This window comes from Lissotriton helveticus, chromosome 6, assembly GCF_964261635.1.
Source record: "Lissotriton helveticus chromosome 6, aLisHel1.1, whole genome shotgun sequence".
Taxonomy (NCBI): domain Eukaryota; kingdom Metazoa; phylum Chordata; class Amphibia; order Caudata; family Salamandridae; genus Lissotriton; species Lissotriton helveticus.
This window is the reverse complement of record NC_136067.1, coordinates 361,479,096-361,500,395: the sequence shown is the minus strand read 5'-3', so window position 1 is coordinate 361,500,395 and position 21,300 is coordinate 361,479,096.

Below are 21,300 nucleotides of genomic sequence, written 5' to 3'. Positions count from 1 at the left end.
CGCGGCTATGCTGCGCAATAGCCACCGCCGCCATGACAGTACTGGAAACAAGAAAACACAAAGAATACTTTGTAGCACAACTGGGTAGTAATTCAAAGAAACCGTTTAAGGAAGAATCAAGCTTGAATAAAGACCTATCTCATAAAATAGGTAGGTTTCACCGACACCCCGTTTTCCGGAAACGGATGTGAAGGGGTTAAGGTTTGAACGCTATACTACTCGAGTGTCATGATATAAGACCACCGAAAACGTTGGGCGCCATGTCGCAGGGTTTCTGTACTCACACAGAACTGTGCACAGAGGAGTGGAACCTCGGCAAATTAGGGTGTCCCAAAACTTACCTTAGCAACCAACTCACCCCTTACCTAGCTAGCTACAGTGTCTCATTGGACATATCAAACTCCCAATGTTTAGACAAACCAGAACATGAACTTACAGTACCTCAGGGTACGTGGAACTCATGAACACTCTTTCGTTATATTATCATTACAAACCAGAACATGGAGTAAAGAAGACACATGTGCATTTGAAATGTTTATTTACTAATGCCGTCTTCTCAGGCGCAGTATCTTCGATAATACAAGTATACTTATTATCAGTAGCAAAATTATCAGCATAGTTACTAAGACATAAAAAGCGAATGGTGACAGCATGTTAACATGCTGTAATGAATAAGAGTTAACAACACTTATATCTCACCCTCCCTAACACATATATTATATTATTAGCTAAGAAGGTCTCTTTGGGTTGTTTTAGGGCGGGCCCATACCTTAGTGTCCTAGCATGAAGGAATCACATCAGCATACACCAGCTCTCTCTGCATGTGCACTGCATCAAGTGTGTTCTATGTGCCTCGTGCAAAGCAATATCAATCCCGCCTGAAGCCAGAGTTGGCAAAGGCTGCACTTGTGTTATGACTATGAAAGCGTGGAGATCAGACCTCATAACAATTCCATATCGTGTTGCTCCTGAAACTTCAGCACTCTCCGTGCAGACATGGTTTATTAAACAAAGCAGATATCAGAGCAATAACATATTATTCTCACATACACCACGGCAAACTACTAGGTTGAAAGCTAAGTCAACAATTAAGGGTCGTGTGCAGAAGTTGCAAGAAAGGAAAAATGGCGTTTAAATCTCAAATGTACCTATGCTAACTTAACACGATATAAGGATATATAGGAGCTATATAACACTGGGTTGGCTCCGTTATCTCCCTGACTGCCTTTCCTCATTGTGCTTTTATTCTTTTGTGCTTTTATACTTTTGTGCTTTTATTCTCTTTTCACTTATTGCGGCTTTTTTGTTATTGTGCCGTTCCGCCCTCTTTGCCCGTTTTTCCCCGCTTCCCCACTCGCCGCTGCTGCCCCTGTGGCCCCTCCCCTGCCGATTTCCGCTCCCACCTCCCAGCTGTGCCTCCCTCTCCTTCCCCTATTGTTATGCTGGCCTGTCTACGCCCGTCCGCGACCTGACCGCTGCCAGTGCCAGGAACCCTGGATCTATGACCTTCCACCATTAAAACTCCACTGCCCTCCTCGCACTCAACCCCAGAAGAAACAACAACTGCCAGAGATCGACACCAAATACCACCCATGGCCAGTTCTCCTGCCGACACTGCCGACAATCCTTCACAATTAACAGCCTCCCTCAGCTGCTGAACTTAAAACGGACACCCACACCACCGAAGCCCCGACCTGCATACTCCTCAACGTGCGCTTCCTCCACTGACACACCACGGAGATCTAGGACCTGCTCGACACCCTCTCTCCAGACATCGCCTTTTTCTCGGAAACATGGAACAACGCCACCTCCGCCCTAGACATCGCCCCGCCATCCCTGACGGATACAAGATCCAGAGAAAGGACTGCCCCAACCGCCCAGGAGGTGGACTCGCCATCGCACACAAGATCTCCCTCCGACTCTCCACCTCCAGCATGAGCGACCCCCCTCCAACACTGAGCACCTCCACTTCCAGATCCAAACCAACCCCAGAACCACGCTGCACAGGACCCTCGTCTACAGGCCCCCCAAACCTCGAGTCTCCTCCGCCACCACCATTGCCTACCTCTTCGGACCCCAGGCCATTGCCTTCATGGACTACATTCTCATCGGAGACCTGAACTTCTACCTCTACAACCGCTACAACCCCGGCTCTACCACCCTCCTTGACAACCTCGCCCACCTTGGACTGAAGCAGCTCGTCACCACCCCTACCCACAGAGCCAGACACACCCGCGATCCTATCATCGCAGAAGGGACTAACATCCACTTCAGCCACACCACGGAGCCCCTCTGGACAGACCACCACTGCGTACACTTCACCTTTAACACCACCACCGCACCCAAACCCAATCCCCACCCACCACGAAGAAACTGGAGCAAGATCACAGAGGAACACCTCAACACCACCCTCCTCCACGACCCCCCTCCGCCACACCTGACACCAACTCCACAGACAAAGAACTACACCGCAGAATCTCCAGCTGCTCTGACAACCCCCCCGTCTGCCACCCCGTCAAACAACGCCCCCTGAAGCCCGAACTCCAAGAAGCCAGGTACTCCTGCAGATGCCCCGAGAAACTATGGCGGAACAGGAAAACCACTGAAGACCAGAACAACTACAGGAACGTCATGAATGAATACCACCAGTGCATAAGAGCCATCAAGCGGACCTTCAGCAATAACAAAATCCACACCAATGCTAGTAACGTCAAGGAACTCTTCAATGTCATACAGCAGTTCGCCTAACCCCCCTGCAAAGTGACAGACATCACAGCTTCCCAGGACCTCTGCAACAAGCTCAGCTCCTACTTCCACCTGTAAATCAGGGCTCTCTATGACAATTTCAGTGAACAGACTCCGGTCACCACCCCCCTCCCCACCACCGACAACCAGCCGACCATCACCACCTGGAAAACCGCTACTACCGAAAACACCACCACGACCATGAAGAACACCCACTCAGGAGCCCCCAGTGACCCCTGCCCACCACACATCTATGACAGAGTCACCACCACCATAGCACCCAAACTAGGCCGGACCATCAATGCCTCCCTCGAATCCGGCATTTTCCCCGACGACAGGAAGTGGGCAGAGGTCAAGCCCCTCCTCAAGAAACCCTCGGCCGACCCAATGGACCTGAAAAACTACCGGACCATCTCTCTCCTTTCCTTTGCAGCCAAAGTCACAGAGAGATTCATCAACCCCCAGCTGAACACCTTCATCGAAGAGAACGCCATCCTCAACTCCTCCCAGTCCGGATTCTGCAGCAACCACAGCAACGGGGCCGCCCTCCGCGCAGCCACCTATGACACTCGCATGCTACTTGACCAGGGCCACACTGCGGCCCCCATCCTACTAGACCTCTCTGCAGCCTTCGACACATCTCACACTGCACTCTCGCAGCCAGACTCCACAACGCCGGTATACGAGGAACCGCCCACAACTGGATCCGCTCCTTTCTCTCCGGCAGAACCCAAAGGATCAGACACCCCCCTTCCTCTCTGAACCTGCGGGGTTCAACTGTGGAGTACCCCAAGGATCCTTGCTCAGCCACACGCTCTTCATCATCTACATGGCCCCCCTCGCCGCCATCGTCAGACAGCACGGGCTCAGCATAGTATCTTACACCGACGACACCCAGCTCATCCTCTCTCTCACGAAGAACCCTGAAGACACCAGACTCAGCTTCCAAGAAGAAATGAAAGACGTCGCAGCATGGATGAACGACAGCTGCCTAAAACTGAACTCGGAGAAGACGGAGGTCCTTGTCCTCTGACCCTACCCCACTGCATGGGACTGCTCCTGGTGGCCCCCTGTGCTTGAAAACCCACAAACCCCGATGGACCACGCCCGGAACCTAGACATCATTCTAGACTCCTCCCTAACCATGACCCGCCAGACCAAAGCCGTCGCCTCCACCTGCTTAAACACCCTCAAGATCCTCCGGAAGACCTTCAAGTGGATCCCCCCGAAATGCAGTGAGACTGTCACCCACACACTCATAACCAGCAGACTGGACTACGGTAATGCCCTCTATGCAGGAATCAACAAAACCCTGCTACACAAGTTCCAAACCATCCAGAACACCATGACATGAGCACATGACCCAGCACCTACGAGACCTACACTTGCTCCCCATCGAGAAGAGAGTAACTTTCAAGCTATTCACCCACGCCTACAAATACCTCCAAAACATTGAACCCAAATACCTCAACAAAAAAGTCTCCTTCCACGTACCCAAAAGGAACCTCTGCTCCACCGACCTAGTCCTGGCAGAGACCCCACGCATCCGCAGAACCAGAGCAGGCAGAAGGGCCTTCTCCTACCTCGCAGCAAAGACCTGGAACAAGCTCCCAGTCAACATCAGACGCACCCCCACTCTGCACACCTTCAGGAAGAGTCTCAAGACCTGGCTCTTCGAATGATCCGCAGCAGCCCCCACCCCCAGCGCCTTGAGACCCTCACGGGTGAGTAGTGCGCTGTATAAACCCCTGATTGATTGATTGATTGATTTTTATATCAGCTGGAACTTGTATGATACTCAGGGTTTGGGATCTTTAGCATTCCTAAATCCCTCTTTGTTATGGTGCAATCAATTTGACAGGCTCAGACCTGGTCACAATGACCTTTTAAACAAACTACAAGCAAAATAATAAACCATAATTTTGGTTAAGCCTGAATTACAGAGGTGCTATTGTGCCACACCCAAGAATGATACTTTGGGCCTCATTAGGATGTCCATCGGTAAGCAATCTGACTGTCCCCTTGCCGGAATTGGTTCTGACTGACTCGTGTCCGGAGAGTCCGACCGACCAATTCCGATGGTTCCTAACACAGTTAGCAAACTCTCCCATTGACTTCAATGGGAGCCTGTGTCTGACCAACAACTCAGGCTCCCATTGAAAAAAGGGGGTTCGGAAAATCGTGCACCCTGTCGCAGGCACCCCATGGTGCCTGCCACACTGTGCATGGGTTTAAACCGGAGCCCACAGTGTGAAGGGAGACCTGCTAGGGGCCACTAAAGTCAGTTTCCGACAGCCTTTTTGTGTCGGACAGTCCGACTCGGAAAGGCTGTCAGAATCGGTCGGTCAGAAACGCTGTCCATTGAGCTGTACGAATCGGCTCTGTCCGACTCAGATTCTCCCAATGCTGGTCAGAACTGATTTGGAATGACCAAACGGTTATCTTCCATTGTAATCGGTTAGTCGGAAATGTTTCAGAGTCGGTCGGAAACATGAGTTCCGACACAGGTTAGGAAAATCCGAATGCCATTCAGAGCTTTTCTGACAGACATTGTAATGAGGCCCTATACTGTGAGCTCCTTGGCACGACTAAACTTGTAAGATATTATCCTGCTGAAATCCTCATGTAGCACCGTGTAAGCAACTGCAGCGTTGCTTTAGGTGACAAGTGCAAATGATGTTGGTGGTCAGCTGGTGATGTCATACCACAGGAGTGCAGTGGCTGAGAGGACGATGATCCGAGTGTGTGCCTTTGTGGCTGGCAGGTGGTGGACCTGCCTCAAACTGCTAATTAGTTTTATTATGATTTGGAACTCCAAAGAGTTCCACATAAAAAAAAACAGAAAACTGCAAACTGCAAATCTTAAAATTATTTGTAAATAAGATAAAATGCATTTCAGAACTGCATATCAGCAGGGAAGCACCAGTTATTTTGTGTGACGGTTCAACCCCTTGCACGACCAAGGATCCACTACATTTACAATTCACGCACCGTGGTGCAAGGAAAGAGAGATGTTTGACGCATCTGACGGCGTAAAGATGAAGCAGTGCTGGAGTTTTGTTGCAAGCACAACGCAACTCCAGCACTGCTCAGGTGTGCCCTATACTTGCTGTGCTGCGTCACTCCTTACGCCTGCTACAAGCACGGGGCATCCTTGTGACGGAACGCCCACCCTGCATACATTGTACCTGACACAGGTATAATGTAGCGCAGGGCTTTACAACGTGACCCATCTCACTAGATGCGTCATGTTGTAAATATGCATAGTGACGCATTGTTTACGCCGCTGCTGCTTCTCAAAAGTGATGCAACGGTGGGGTAAAAGTGTTGCAAGGGGCTTGTAAATCTGTCTCCACATATGATAGAAGTCCTTAAACTTGTTAAGTGCTAGTGAGCTAGAGTATTTGGGAAAGATGCGAAACCTGACCAACATACAAAATATATTGAGAACAATTGTGCAATTCTATTACAGTACAACAGTATAATTCAGTGCAATCAGCTGTAGGCAAAATAAATACTATAACTTCGACAGTACAATTCTAATATCCTAAAAATCTACTTATATTGTGCAAGTTTTATTACCCTAAAAGACCATATTCAACATGGCCAAAACTGAATACAGTGGGGCATATGCATCAAAATTCGGTATTCCATGTCGTTAATAGCGAAAAATAAGGAATCGCTATTAAGGACATGCAAACCGCGATGCATCAATGAAATCGGTATTAATTACCGAATCGGTAAAAATCGGTATTAAATAGCGAAAGTACGTTAGCGAGACTAGCAAATACTGAATTAGCAAATACCGATTCGGTATTAGTGAATCCGGTATTTGCGAAATCGGTAATAGCGAAAACGGTAAAAATACGCGACGCATCGAAAGCAGGCAGATGACATCACAACCAGGAAGTAGGACAGCCCATGCTCCATTCAGTGCCTGAGGAGCTCAGAGGAGGAGGCAGAGCACAGGAGCTGAGGAGCCAGACTGAACCAGCAGCAACCAGGACTAGGCAAGCAGGTCAAGATGGAGAAGGAGGCCCCCCAGCAGGGAAAGGACACACACAGAAAGAGAAAGCGCAAGTTCTCAGATAAGGAACTCGAAATCCTGATTGAGTGTGTGACCAGCAACAATGACAAACTTTTTGGGAAGTTGTCGCTGAAGGTGCCTGAGGCTGAAAAAAGAAAGATGTGGCTGCGCATCAAGGACAAGGTCAATGCCTGCGGAATCACCCACCGCAGCATCGACGATTTAAAAAAACGCTGGTATGACCTGCGTAAAAGGGCCAAGGAGAGGATTGCGCAGCGGGTCAAGGATGCTGCAGGCACAGGTGGGGGCACTTCCAATGTGACACCTAACACAGCCCTGGAGGACCTAGTGGAGTCTACCATAGAACCGGAAGCTGTTGTGGGGGTCACACATCTGGACACCTCTGGTGCTGCGGAAGGAGGACAAGGTAAGATGCATGGCAGCCTAGCAATGCAGCGTGTAGTCAATCCCTGCCCCCTCCCCCATGCCAGACCCAGTGCTCATGTAGCCGTGCCTCAAACACATACCCTCACCACAGTGTTGCACCATGGGAGTTGTAGTCAATACATGAATGAGTGCATGTCTGATCCCAGAGGTGAATGAAATGAATACAGCAGGGGGAACTTTCTATGTGTTTGACTGTGCTGCTGCCTGCAGTTTACTTTTGCCCACGAACCCTTTGCTGACCTGAGAATCATCCGCGGACCCGCCCGCCTGTCTCCCGCTGCCTGACTGCTCACCTGCCATCCAGAGCGGGGCCGCCGAGAGGAGACCGGCGAGGGGCGGACTTCAACACCCAGCAGCCCTTGCGGTGTTCCGCGTCACCGGGAAGCGCCAGGAGGCGCTTAAAATCGGCACCAGCCCCATCGAGTGGGGGAACTTTCTATGTGTTTGACTGTGCTGCTGCCTGCAGTTTACTTTTGCCCACGAACCCTTTGCTGACCTGAGAATCATCCGTGGACCCGCCCGCCTGTCTCCCGCTGCCTGACTGCTCACCTGCCATCCAGAGCGGGGCCGCCGAGAGGAGACCGGCGAGGGGCGGACTTCAACACCCAGCAGCCCTTGCGGTGTTCCGCGTCACCGGGAAGCGCCAGGAGGCGCTTAAATCGGCACCAGACCCATCTCGCGGGACGCCGGGTGAAGCCCGGGCCAAGGGCGGGCCTGTTTAAGCCCGTTCAAGACCGGGTAAGACTGGACTGGGCTACCCCATTGACATTTGTAAAACCGTATTCATTATTCTGTTAAAATCTCATTGCTTTAGCTCTTGTCATCGGGTAAAATCCCCTACTTGGGTTCCACTACCTTGAACCATGTCACCTAGAGGGACCAGGAGTAAAAAGGCGCTCCGTACTGCCCAAACTACTGGCCCAATCGACCAGTTTATTGCCAGAGCAAACAACGCCATCAATCAAGGCGTACTTCTTTTGGAACGGAGGGTTTCTCAGGATTTGACTGCCGCTAAGCGCTCCTCGTTGGGCTTATTGGCGGCAGCCAAAACCCCTCAGCGCCCCCCTGAACCTGATACCTTACTGGAAGATCATGTTGACCCTCATACAGTCCCAGGAACTGTGGACCTGTCAGTCTCTTTAGAGCTATCAGCCCTCCAGACATCACAGACTTCACAGCTATCTATGTCGTTGGAGAAGACTCCGGCACTTTTCATCAGCCCGAGTAGGGACGACTCCACTATAACTACAATTCGGGGTATAAGGGAGGGAGCAATACCCAAGAGTAAAAAGAATAAAAGGAACCCTCAGCTTAATAGGAATCTTCAGCAAAACAATAATTCTCACAAACAGACCCAAAAAACGACGCACTTTAACCTCCAATCCCTTCCTATCAACCAAACCCCCAACCAAGTTGCTCCTCCTCTGTACGAGGAGAACCCCATTCCCTCTGATACTATAAACCTCTCCATTACATCAGCCAATCTTAGCGCCAACAGCAATGTGGGTAGTAACAGTGAACCTTGCGGTTTAAATAACCAACTACTAGATAGGTTAGGGGCATTAATTAAATCTTTCATCCAACCAATCGAACTCACCCTTATAAAAATAGAAAAACAGTTAGAAGAGTTATCCTCAACCCTAAAAACTAACAAAGGGTCTGCCCCCGGCCACACAACGGCCCATACCACGGCACATAAACCAAAATCCAAAAATCCCAATGATGGGGTGACAGTAACAAAATCATCTACCACAGTAACGGCCGCTCACCATAAACCCTCACTTCCACGGGCGACCAACACCCCAACCTTACCGAATGCCCCTGCCCCTCCACCTACCCAGCCCACTATTCTGCCCCTTAAGCAAATTAAGTTACCAGGGATCCAAAATACCACCTACAAGAACAGGAGGAAGGGTGGCCACTCTATTCATCTTCCCCCAGAAGCCGCCCCCTATGTTGTCATCATGACAGGGGTCCCCGAGTTGAACCCAAACTCGGAGGAACAGGGGTGGTCCCTTAGACACAAGGTACTCCATTGGCTATCTGTCAATAGGCCCCTTCCCCCCTATTCTGACAACAGAGTTACTACAGTTCGCAGAGTCCCCTGGATAGGTAAAGAGCTCAAATCTATCCAGGGTGACTGCGTCATCGTCAACTTTGAGGATCCCCATACTGTAGAGCATATCTGCTCATGGGGTACACAATATACATCCGACGGAATTGGTACTAAAAGACTCTCGTTCTTCTATCCCCCAGTCCAACATTATAACACCGGCCCTGAATGGAACTGGACTCAAGTTGGAAACTGGAATAGAAGACGTGACTGGGCTGATTGGCCGAGTACAGGGGTAGAGATGTAGCTCCATCTTTTGGATGGAGAGGCATGCCATTGACCAACAGATATGACTGCCTGGAAATGGTGGACTGACCATTATCCGACAGTGATCAGGAAAGCACCGATCAACCCTCCCCAACGTCTAATTTGCCAGAACAACCCAATCACTCTTTGACCCCTTTTTCCACAACTAGTACCCCACTCATTCCAGAAGCACCAATTCCAGAAGCACCAACCTCAGAAGCACCAATTCTAATACCTATATCAACACAACATTCTGCTTCTAAGAAAGACGTTCACATTACAACACATTCCGTCGCTCCACTAACACACACCCCTCTCAACTCAGGAATTTTGTCTGTTGACCTTATGTCGAACAGCAGAAAGTCTACTCCCTCTACCTATCAGCTCTCTGTCCTATTTTGGAATGTTGCGGGCCTTCGTTCTAAGTTAAAACTTAAACCATGGTTGGACACAGTAAACACTCATCAAATAGTTTGCTTACAGGAAACTTGGGCTATAGACCCCATACACATTCAGGGCTACAAAACGTTCCACTCCCCAGCTGGCATTACCACTCATGGCAGATCTAAGGGAGGTTTAGTGGTGTATATTTCAAACAATCTACCTCTAAAGAAATCATCTGTTTTATATACCACCGCAAACTTTCAAATTATTATGGTTGTATTTAGTAATTGTATGTTACATCTTTTTATTAACTTCTACAACAACCTTTGCCCCGCTGAATGTGTTAAGTCTGTTAATGAAATCTCCTTTGTTATAAATGAACAATGTAATAAGCACCCAACTTATGTATGTTATGTGATTTGGGGGGGGATTTCAATGTTCCGCTGTGTGCCAACCATAAGAAAGGTATCTGTGGTCTGTTAGACGAACACAACTGTCCACTAACTCATTTCACGCACACGCCCCTAGGCAATGCTTTGAATGAAAGTCTTTTCACACTGGAATTAGACTACGCCAATGTCTTAGTGGACCCTTCAGTCGAATTCAGACCCACTTTTCACGGCAGGGGCATGTTCAGCACTATCGATGTTATCTTATGTTCACTAGCGCTAAAAGGCAAACTCCAACGGTTTATCACTGGTACTGATATCTCAAGTGACCATTACCCCAATAGCATCACTTTGTCCATAGATACTGGTGTTTCTCATCCCACTAGGATCAGCCAATTAACCCATCAATCATTGGCCATGGATAAAGTCAATGGATTTTCTGTGAAATGGTCCAAAATTGACCCCGTAGTTATCAGTGGCAATGTTATATCAAAAACCCTTCCTTGGATAAACAATTGCCTGGCTGAGGACTCCCCACCTCAGTTGATCCTAACTAGCTTCTCAGAGATTTTATCAGAAATGCGGTCTGAGCTATTCCGCAACCACAAACCTGGTACTCAGGATTCCTTAAGATGGTTTGATACAGCTTGTCGAAAAGCTCTTTCTGCCCTAAAAAAGGGTTTACACAATTCAAACAGAAACTCAATTGAGATAGCTAAATTAAGAAAGACTACCAAGTGGCTCAACAAAATTGTAAAAAGGAATTCAAGAAAAACTTATGGGCCCAACTGCACGAAAGCTGCCTAAGTAAAGACAGCTCCCAGTTTTGGCACGTCGTTAAATCACCTTTTCTAACCGACGCTAAAACACCTCAGCATCTCGACGTGGCTGTGCCCGCTGATGTGTGGGTGACCCATTTCTCAGAAATATTTGGGGGGTCCCCTGTTGACATCTCAAAAACGGTCAAGCCAGCAGATGACCCTGCTGTTTATCCCATCAAACTTTATTTTAGCCTTGGCGAGGTCATTCATGCATTAACATCTTCCAAAACTGGCAAGGCGCCTGGCCCCGATGGAGTCCCTCTAGATATTTTTGTAAATAACATTGAATTGTGGTCTCCTGTCGTCACCCAGGTGATGGCGGCAGTCTTGAAAACTGGCCTAATAGACTCTTGGTCCTCCTCTATTTTACTCCCCATTTTTAAAAAGGGGGACCGCAACAACCCAGCCTGTTATAGGCCCATTTCTCTCCTGGACTCCCTGGGGAAAGTTGCCGGGCGTTTGATCCTGGAACGTCTCCAGGACTGGGCATCGGGGAATAACATCTTGACCGACCTCCAGTACGGGTTCCAGGAGGGACTTGGCACAGTCGAACAGGCATTAAATTGAACCCTTTTAGTAGGCAAATATGCTGGGGCTAAGTGCGGCAACCTATACATAGTGTATGTCGACCTCAGCTCTGCTTTCGACTGTGTGATACATTCTAAGCTGTGGTCCATTCTCAGTGATATTGGGGTGGACCCTCCCCTTATTAAATTCCTTCGTGAGCTCTATTCCGACGCCACAGCGTGTGTGAGATACGGGATATGCGGTGAATTAACACCCTTATTCACAATAAATAGAGGAGTAAGGCAAGGGTGCGTCCTGGCCCCTTTCCTGTTCAACCTCTACACTAACGGGGTTGAGACGGCCATGCTGGAGGGAAGCCAGGATTTACCATCTATCAACCACCGCCCAATCCCCGCTTTATTATACGCGGACGATTCCGTCATTTTAGCAAGGACATTAATACAGTTGCAAAAACAATTAGACAAATATTGCCAGTTCATGCTCTCTCTGGGGCTAAAAGTTAACAAAAGCAAGACCTATGTCATGCACTTTGGTCCTAAGGCAAAGAACCCTAAACCTACCTTTATAGAACAGGTTAGATTGGAGCGTGCTAGGGAATATCCCTACTTAGGCATTTTAATGGACGACCAGTTAGCTTGGAAACAAGCAGTGGCTAGTAAAAAAATGCTCTTTCAAAGAGCAACGTCAGCTCTTGTTTCCTTCTCAAGAAAACTGGGTAAAGCAGCCCCAAAAGAGTTGCTTAAAATTTACCACGCAAAATGCCACAGTGTATCAACCTACGGTGCTGGCGTCTGGGGCTACGCTCCCGTAGACGGTTTACAATTGGTCCAAAGTAGGTTTCTAAAATACATTCTGGCACTTCCCGAAAGTACTCCAATATACAGTTCCCATATTGAGCTGGGTATCGACTATATAACTGATAACATCAGATGCCAGCCGATTCTTCTATGGCACCGTATATGGATTAAACCTCAATGCCATCTCACCCGCTCCCTATTACAAGACTGTCTATCCTTGGAGAACTGAAAAAAAATACCTTGGCTTTTATATGTTTCCAACTTCCTAATGGATTTGAACTGCGCATCTTACTTCACTGAACCGTCTTCATTATCAGACATCAGTAGAAAGGCGTTGAAAGCTCTCTGTCTAAATCATCTGAGAGATCTCCACCTTTTAAATGAAGTATCAAAGCCAACAAATGTGCAAATACTTATGGTTCAAACCTCCCCTGGTATTCAGCCTTATTTAACATTCTTTCTATCTAATCACGAAAAATTTGTCCTAACAAGGTTTCGTTTTAACTCCTTTTTTCGTCTTGTTACCTTCCCTAATGAGCTAAACTGGTCACATGACCTGGCAAAATGTCCGTGTGATGGTGTATCTTCACAATCGACCATCCACCTTACCTTGTTCTGTCGCTGCTATGAACAAGCTCGCAAGCGCTGGATCATCCCACTTCTACGAATAATGGGGTTGAGAACTTGTCGGCCAGCTTATCTGGCACTCCAGATGTTAGACTCACCATATGTAGCCAAATGTGTAGCTCTTTTTCTAAAATCATGTTTGAGGATACGTTGTAACATAGGGCTCCCTTCCCCTTCATTTGTTGTAAATTGCTGTCTTACCGATCAACCTGTAAATACTGGTTTTTAACCATGTTTTAAACACTATCTTGTTTTTACTTGTATTATAATCCTGTGTTTTTAATTATTCATTCGATTTTTATGATGTACTTTTCATGATTCAACTGATTGTTAATCGAATAAAAGTTTTGAAACGAAACAAAACGAATACAGCAGCAAAGGGCCAAATGTCAGTCCAAAAAAGAGCTTTATTTAGAGACAACAATGCTATATCCACATACAATACATTTATATTAACTATGCACTGTTTCACACACAGATGCATCCCCCATGGATTCTGACGACAGTGGCCGCCTCGTCATCTCTGAGACACCAGTGTTGACCGATGCGGAGTGCTCACAGGGACATGAAGCCATGTCCTCCCCTTCACCACCACCACGGACAACACCTCCACCATCCATGCGGACAAAGACACCACCACCACCACCGCCATCCTCGCGGACAAAGACACCACCACCACCACCACCATCCTCGCGGGCAAAGACACCACCACCAGTGCGGACAACTCCGCAGAGCCGCAGGGCAGATGTTCCCTCCCTGGTCGAGATGGAGTCGGAGCAGAGTTCAGCACCCCAAAATGTCCCACGCCAGGCTGTCGTCACTCCAACCACCCAAACAGCAGCACGCAGCGTGTCAGACAGAGGGCTGTGCCCCTGGGTAGGGCAGCAGCAAGACCAGTGGATCCGTCCGGAGGGTACGGAGTTGTTGAGACCCGAATGCTGCGTGTCCAGCGCCTGCAGGGGAGACACATGGGTGCTATGAAACTCTCCATGACAAAACTGTGCAACAAATTAGGCAACATGACTGACGCTGTGCGTGAGCACACCACTGCCGTAGCTGCTGGCAACAATGAGATCAAGCTTTGCCTGCAGGAACTGACACGTGCCGTAGTCACAGGCCAACAAAGTGAGCGCCGGCGTCACAAGCAGATCATGCTCGCTGTGAATTCCACCAACAAGGCCATCAATAAGCTGTGCAACAGCACAGCTGTGCTGTCCCGCAGGTCTGTGTCCCTGCAAGTGGACCTAGGGCATTATTGTGGGGATGTGGCAAGGGCCCTTGAGAGGGTGACCACTGCAGTGGAGCAACTGCAGCCTGGGTCAGCCAGTGTCAGGAGTGTGGGAGTGGATGAGGGGAGTGAGGCAGCCTCCAGTGTGAGCAGCGTCTCCCTGCCGGAGACCAGCGGGAAGAGGCGCAGCGAGCGCAGCGCAACAGCCACTGACACCCATCGTGGAGAAGCGGAGGAGTCACAGGACAAGAGACTGGGGGTACGCGGCAAACGCAAGTAGACATGTGGCAAAGTCACACTATCCATGGTGACGTAACCATGGGCCAACTATAGTGCCACAAGCATCACCCGTGTTAAGAAGGGACAATTTAAGTTTAACTTCTACTGCAGTTGCATCATGTTTGAGTTACATATTTCTGCACCAGTCAGGTGTTCATTTCCATTAAACCCTTCCAAATCAAATCCTGTTGTCAAGGCACTCTCTTACCTGTCTCAGAAATGATGCTGTGTGATGTATGTCTGCCTCCGTTGCCCTTCTGCTGTGTTGGGCACATGCGCCTGTTGGTGTTGGGGGGCGGGTTACTGTGCACATAGTTCATCCTCTCCGTCCACCTCTATGGGTATCCCCCTGCGGGTGGCGATGTTGTGCAGGATGGCACAGACAGCTATGATCTGGCAGCAGGTCACTGGGTCGTACTGCAAGGCACCTCCAGTCTTGTGCAGTATTCGAAGCGACTCTTGAGGATGCCGAATGTACGCTCGACCACATTCCTTGTGCTGATGTATGCTCTATTGTAGCGCTGCTCTTGCGGTGTAGCTGGGTTGAGGTAGGGAGTGAGTTAATATTCACGCAATGCGTAAGCGCTGTCACCTGCAGGATGGGGAGAGAAAGGTCATCAGCATGAATGCAATGATACATGTGGGGATGGAGTGAACGATGATGCATCAATATATGTACCTAGTAGGTGTCCCTCTCCAAATTCACTGTTGATCAGGCGCCTGTGGAGGCCACAGTGACGGAATATGTAAGCGTCGTGTGTGCTCCTGGGGAATTGGGCTACAAGGTCCGTAATGATGTACTTAGCATTGCACACAACCTGCACATTAATAGAATGATATGACTTCCGGTTGCGGTATATGTATTCGGTGGCTGATGGAGGACAGATGGGGACATGGCTGCAGTCAACACACCCTATCACATGGGGGAATTGTGCCACCTGGTAGAATTCCCGTTTGGTGCGGGTCAGCTGCTGGGGGCTTGTGGGGAAGGTGATGTGGCGATTCATGAATGTCAGCATGGCCTCTAGGAACCGGTGGAAGAAGCATGATAATGCGCTTTGCGACACGCCTCCAGTCTCAGCTATTACCCCCTGGAAGCTTCCAGACGCCAGCAGGTGCAGGCAGCATAGGACCTGGACATGGGCTGGTATGGCGTTGGTCCTACGGGTCTTGTGCTGCAGTAATGGTTCCAGATCTGCTATTAGGTGCATGATCATGGCACGGTTGAGTCTGTACTTATTGTACACCTGTTCCTCGGTCTGCCCCAGCAAAGTGATGCGCACCCTGAAGACCCTGTCCTGGATCATCCTCCTGCGCTGAGCCTGGGCGTTGATCCTCCTCCTCCTAGCAACCATGTAGAGGGCAGCCATTTTGGATGACTTGTGGGGTTTCCCAGGGCATTTGTGAAGGGTTACTGATTGTCTGCACCTGCTGAGAAGTTGTATTTTTTTTTTCCTATCCTTCAAATAACTTTACCTCCTGATTGAGATTCCCCTTATTTTGCTCATGCTAAATAGCGATTTTTGCGTTTTTTGGTATTAGCGATTATTCATGCATTCCATTGCGATTCTTTAATAGCGATTCGGTATTTCCGAGGTCAGATTTGGTGTTCGTTATTTCCGATTGTCTGATTTGCGATTCGGTAATTTACCGAGGGGATATTGTTAGCGATTCTTTATTTTTTACCAATTTTGGGTTGATGCATAGCATTTTCAGGTTTAGCGTTCGGTAACGGCCTGTTTTACCGATTCGGTATTTTACCGGGAGGTATTTTGCTTGATGCATCTGCCAGAGTATGATTATCCTAGGTAGGGCCAAGAGACAATTCCTGCTGAGGTAATATTTTACTTCAAGAACACTGGGCCCGATTCACTTAAGACAAAATCCTAAACTTACTACTTTTGGTATTCACAGAAGGCATTTAGTAGTCTTACGTTAGGATTTTGTTTTAAATTAGGATTTCGTACTAAATTGGGATTTTGTCTTAAGTTAGGATTTTTTCCTACATTAGGATTTTGTCTTAAATTAAACTTCAGTTTAACTTAAGTTTGTCTTAAGTTTAGCTTAAGACAAAATTCCTGTTCGCACATTTCTTACGTCTAGCTGTGTCAAAGTATTTAGACTTCCAGTCATGTATTATACATCTTATTTCACTGTTTTTATATCTTGTATTGCATCAGGCCATTCCCTTGGTAGTGTGTCTGTGGCAGGAGCATTGGTTTTATTCCTGCTACTTACGCTGTGTGATTGCTTTGCGCGGGTTTTTGGCGCAGTGTTTCCCTTAACTGTGAGGGGGGTCGATAACAAAACTGTAGCAAAATAATTGCTAACGGAATGTGGGGCTGGCGCTTAAGAACCCTGGGAGCAACTGCAGTGATGCTGATGTCTATTGTTTAAGCACATGCACTGGTTACTGGTTGGTGTGGAGGCGTGCTCATGGCTGTTCCCATGTGATGGCTGCTATCTTTTACCTCATTGCTCTTCTGTTTCTGTGTTCAGTTAGTTCCCCTCTGTGGTACCTCACCTGTTGAAGCTTTGGGGGGGTTGGTGTTCTCCTACGTTCGGATCATCGCAGCTAGAATTGTGTCCCAGCTGGCAGCAAGGGGGATCTTCTGGATCCCGAGTGTGTCCTCTCGCCTGAGTGCTGCGCTTTTTGCCTTGGCCACGTTGAGCATAGAGTGCCTCAACATTATTATGCGCAGTGGGTCGGGGTCTTTAAATCTTTTTGTGATTAGCCTTTATGCTACTGCCATCCCCAGGTCTAAGAATCTAGACGTGGTTTTTATTGTTGCAGCTTCTGCGTGGTAAATGTAGAAGGTAAATATGCCATTCATAGGGGAGCATGTGGCCTGTACTTTGGGTTAGCGCATATGCCACTGTTGACCAGTAGTTTTTCAATGTGGGGCACCCCCACAGCATATGTAATAGATCTGCGCCTGGGTACATGCATCTCGGGCACTTTGTATCGTGGCGCTTAAAGTATTGATTGATCTTCGCAGGCGTTATGTATGCTTGGTGGGCAATGTGGAATGGTATTTGCCGCAAGCGTGTGTTTCTTGGGACCTGACTTGGACTCGCTAGCACCGTGGCCCATTCCTTGTCTGTGAGCTGTCGTCCCACATCTACCTCCCATTGTTGGCGGAGGGCCTCTAGGTTTACTACTGTGTGGTGTCTAAGTGATGCTGCAAACCATTTAGTGAGATGTCCGCCTCGCCCCATTACGTGTAGCTATTGTATAGTGAGATGTGTCTCTGGTTCGGTAGTCATATCAACCCATTTGGCTTTAAGGGAAGTTAGTAGGGAGTGATGTAGTAGAAATTGGCCCCGAGGTAGCTCATCTTCCTACACTAGTGTCGCGTAGGGGACTAGTGCGCCCTCTTGGTAGAGCTCTCCTAAGTCTGGATTCCCGAAGCACGCCAACTGCTGAGTTCAGCTGCTGTGGTTGTTGTGGAGCCTCTGGGTGTTCCCTCTAGAGGCAGGGCTGGAGCATATGGCTTGGTTGTACGGGTGATATAAAGCACTCTGCAAAAGCTCTTGGGTGCCACATTCAGGATCAGTGAATCCGTTGGCTTGGTTCTAGAGCATGGATTAAATATCTCCGCTATCTCTGCAGTCAGCAGGGGGGTTGTGTGGCTGCTGTATCTCCTCTGTAACGGTCAGCTAACCATCTGGCAACCCATGGTATTTTGGCCGCCAAGTAGTATTGCTCCAAGTAGGGAACTGCATGGCCACCCTGGTCCACAGGTAAGTAGAGCTTGCTGATCGCTACCCTGTGACTTGAGTTTCCCCATACAACATTTTTTACCAGTTTTTAAAGGGGCCAGAAGAAGGAAGGGGGATTGTGGTGCTTGAGATTCGTAAAATAGTATAAAACAAGGGTAATATCACCATCTTAACTATAGCCACTTTGCCTGTTACTGATAGTGGGAGTGTGTCCCGGAACGCCATCTGGGAGTGGATTGTGGTCAAGGCCCTGCCCAAATTGCCATCTTGTAAGTCCTTTGGGCTTCGGTATATGCGGATACCCAGATAGCGGAACGTTTCTGCGCACTAGTGGACTTGCGTGCTGCCGAGTCCATAGGTCTCCGCACTGCGCATTAAAGGGATATAGGCAGGATTTGGCAATATTTACTCGCAGCCCTGATATGGAGGCAAAGTGTTCCAATATGCCTGCTAGTCTCAGCGGAATACAGTGGATATCTCTTATGTATAACAGGAGATCATCTGCGTATAACGATATGGTGTGTCGTCTTCGAGCATGATGCCATTTGGCATCTCCGTGCGTAGTGCTTCCGCTAGTGGCTCAATTGCCAGTGCGAAGACCAGTGGGGATAGGGAGCAGCCCTGTCTAGTCCCTCTATGCACTTCGACGAGGTTGGATATGTAGGGGTCCGTTTTAAACCTCACAGTGGGGGCACTGTATAGTAGCTTTACCATATTAAAGAAAGAGTCTCCCAGTTGGTATTTGTCTAACGCTGCAAATAGGAATCCCCACTCCATCAAGTTGAATGCCGTCTCTAGGTCTAGTATAAGGCAGCGCGCTCTCGGACATTGCGTTTGCAAATACTCAGCAATCCTGAAAAAGCACCTGAGATTTAGGGAGGTATTCCTCAGGGGTACAACCGCGTTTTGGTCATGGTGGACCGCTTGTGCCAGTCTGTCTGCTAGGTGCTGTGCTAGTACTTTATAATCTATGTTGAGTAGGGTGAGTGGCCTGTTTGAGCTCATTTCTGTGGGGTCTTTATCAGGTTTAAGCAGGGATACCAAATTAGACTCATTCATGGAGAACTGCTCTTCTATGGCTGTTGTGTACAGTTCGTGTATGTTAGGAGTGAGGATCGTGGCATAAGCTTAATAGAATTCCGCTGGAAATCCATCTGGGCCTGGGGTTTTCCCACCGCCAGTGCCATGATTGCACTATGGATTTCTTCGGTGTGATGGGCTCATTAAGCGTCTCTCTCTGCTCTGGTGTGGCTTCCGGCAGTCGTATTGGCTCTTTTGGCTCTCTCCTTGGGGCGCCCTGCATTGGTATAGCCCGACGTAGTGTTGCATCATTACTTTGTGTATTTTGTTTTGCGTGTACACCATTAAGCCTGTGTCCGTTTTTGGGTGGTTATGGGTTGAAGTGCCTGGTCCTGGTGTAATAACCAAGCTGCCTGTGCGATCTGTGGTGGCATGTGTGCGCGCGGAGTGTGCTGCATAATTGTGGCATCGGAGTTGCTCTAGCAGCTCTGCATGTTCCGCTCTCAGTTAGTCCAATGTGCTCGTGTTCCTACTCCCCTCCGACTGTTGTGTTTCATAACTGAATAGTTTCCGTTCTATTTTGCCCAATGTTACTATTAGCTGTTTGCGTATGTTCTAATTTGCCCCTATGCAGTTCCCTCTGATTGTTACCTTGAAGGCATCCCACTCAAGGAGGTGGTCATCCGAGGAGTGGCCATTGTTGTCAAATTATCTAGTATTGCTGTCTCTATTGAGGAGCTAAAGGCACTGTCCTCTAGTGATGCCGGTTGCAGGCCCCATGTGGGGATTGGAGAGCACCCTGTGTCCCATGTGAGCTGCAGTATCTAGGGGTTGTGATCTGAGTGCATTTGCCCCAGGTATTCGGTATGTTTGATGAGTGGGAGCAGGGCAGGCGCTCCAACAAATCGATTGAGCCTTACATGTAGGTCATGGACAGGGGAATGGAAGGAATATATATGTGCCGTAGGGTTGAGCGTACGCCAAATATCTATTAAAGTCCAATTCATGAGCCACTCACAAAAGGTTTATTCGTTGGAGATTGTCTGTGTCTGTGTTATGGGTGGGTATGACCTGTCTAAGTTTACGTTGAGGACTGCATTGAAGTCTCCCTCTATGAGCCAGGGGAGCCCCCTCCATTTAGCAAGTACTTCTGTGAGTTTGGGAAGGAACACGGATTGATCCGCGTTTGGTGCATACACCGAGCCCATAAGCAATGACTGCCCATTTAGCGTAGCTTTCAGGAAGACGTACCTTCCCTCCAGATCTACAACTACCTCTTCTGCTGTGTGTGGGATACCTTTGGTTGACCCATATCAGTGCTTCTCGCACCTGTGATGAGTAGTTTGTGCGTTATACTTGACCCCTCCATCACCTACGGAGGCGCCCTGCTCCAATTTTGGTGGAATGTGTCTCTTGTAAGAAGCTGATCTGAGCACGCCTGCGCTACAGATACACGTATCTCGAATATATGCGGGACAGCGTGTGCATACCCCTCACGTTCCATGTTACAGAATTAACCTGCGCCTTATGTGCATTTTATGGTCCCTTGTGCCAGAAAGTTGAGGTTGCCCGCAGTGTCGGGGGGCCAGCCGGGGTTTTTAGGGTTGGAGTAAACTGAAAAGTGGGTAAAATTGTGTCAGAGAGACACATAACATCATGAGAGCGAGCTCGTAGTCGATGCTCGCCCAAAGTATGGGGCCAAATATTGGCAACTATAGTACGTAACAGGTTTATCTGCGGGGTTGTGCATTGCATGGTCTTGGGCCATGTCTGCTGTAGGTAAGAATAATGCAATGGCCTATCCCACCCTGCAGCGCTGTGTGCGCGATTGTCGCTCTGCCTGCTTTGCGGCTGTGGGAGTGTATTGGCGTTTCCTGCAAAAGGTATGTCTGTTGACATTTAGCACTGCGGTTGCGCAGCATGCTA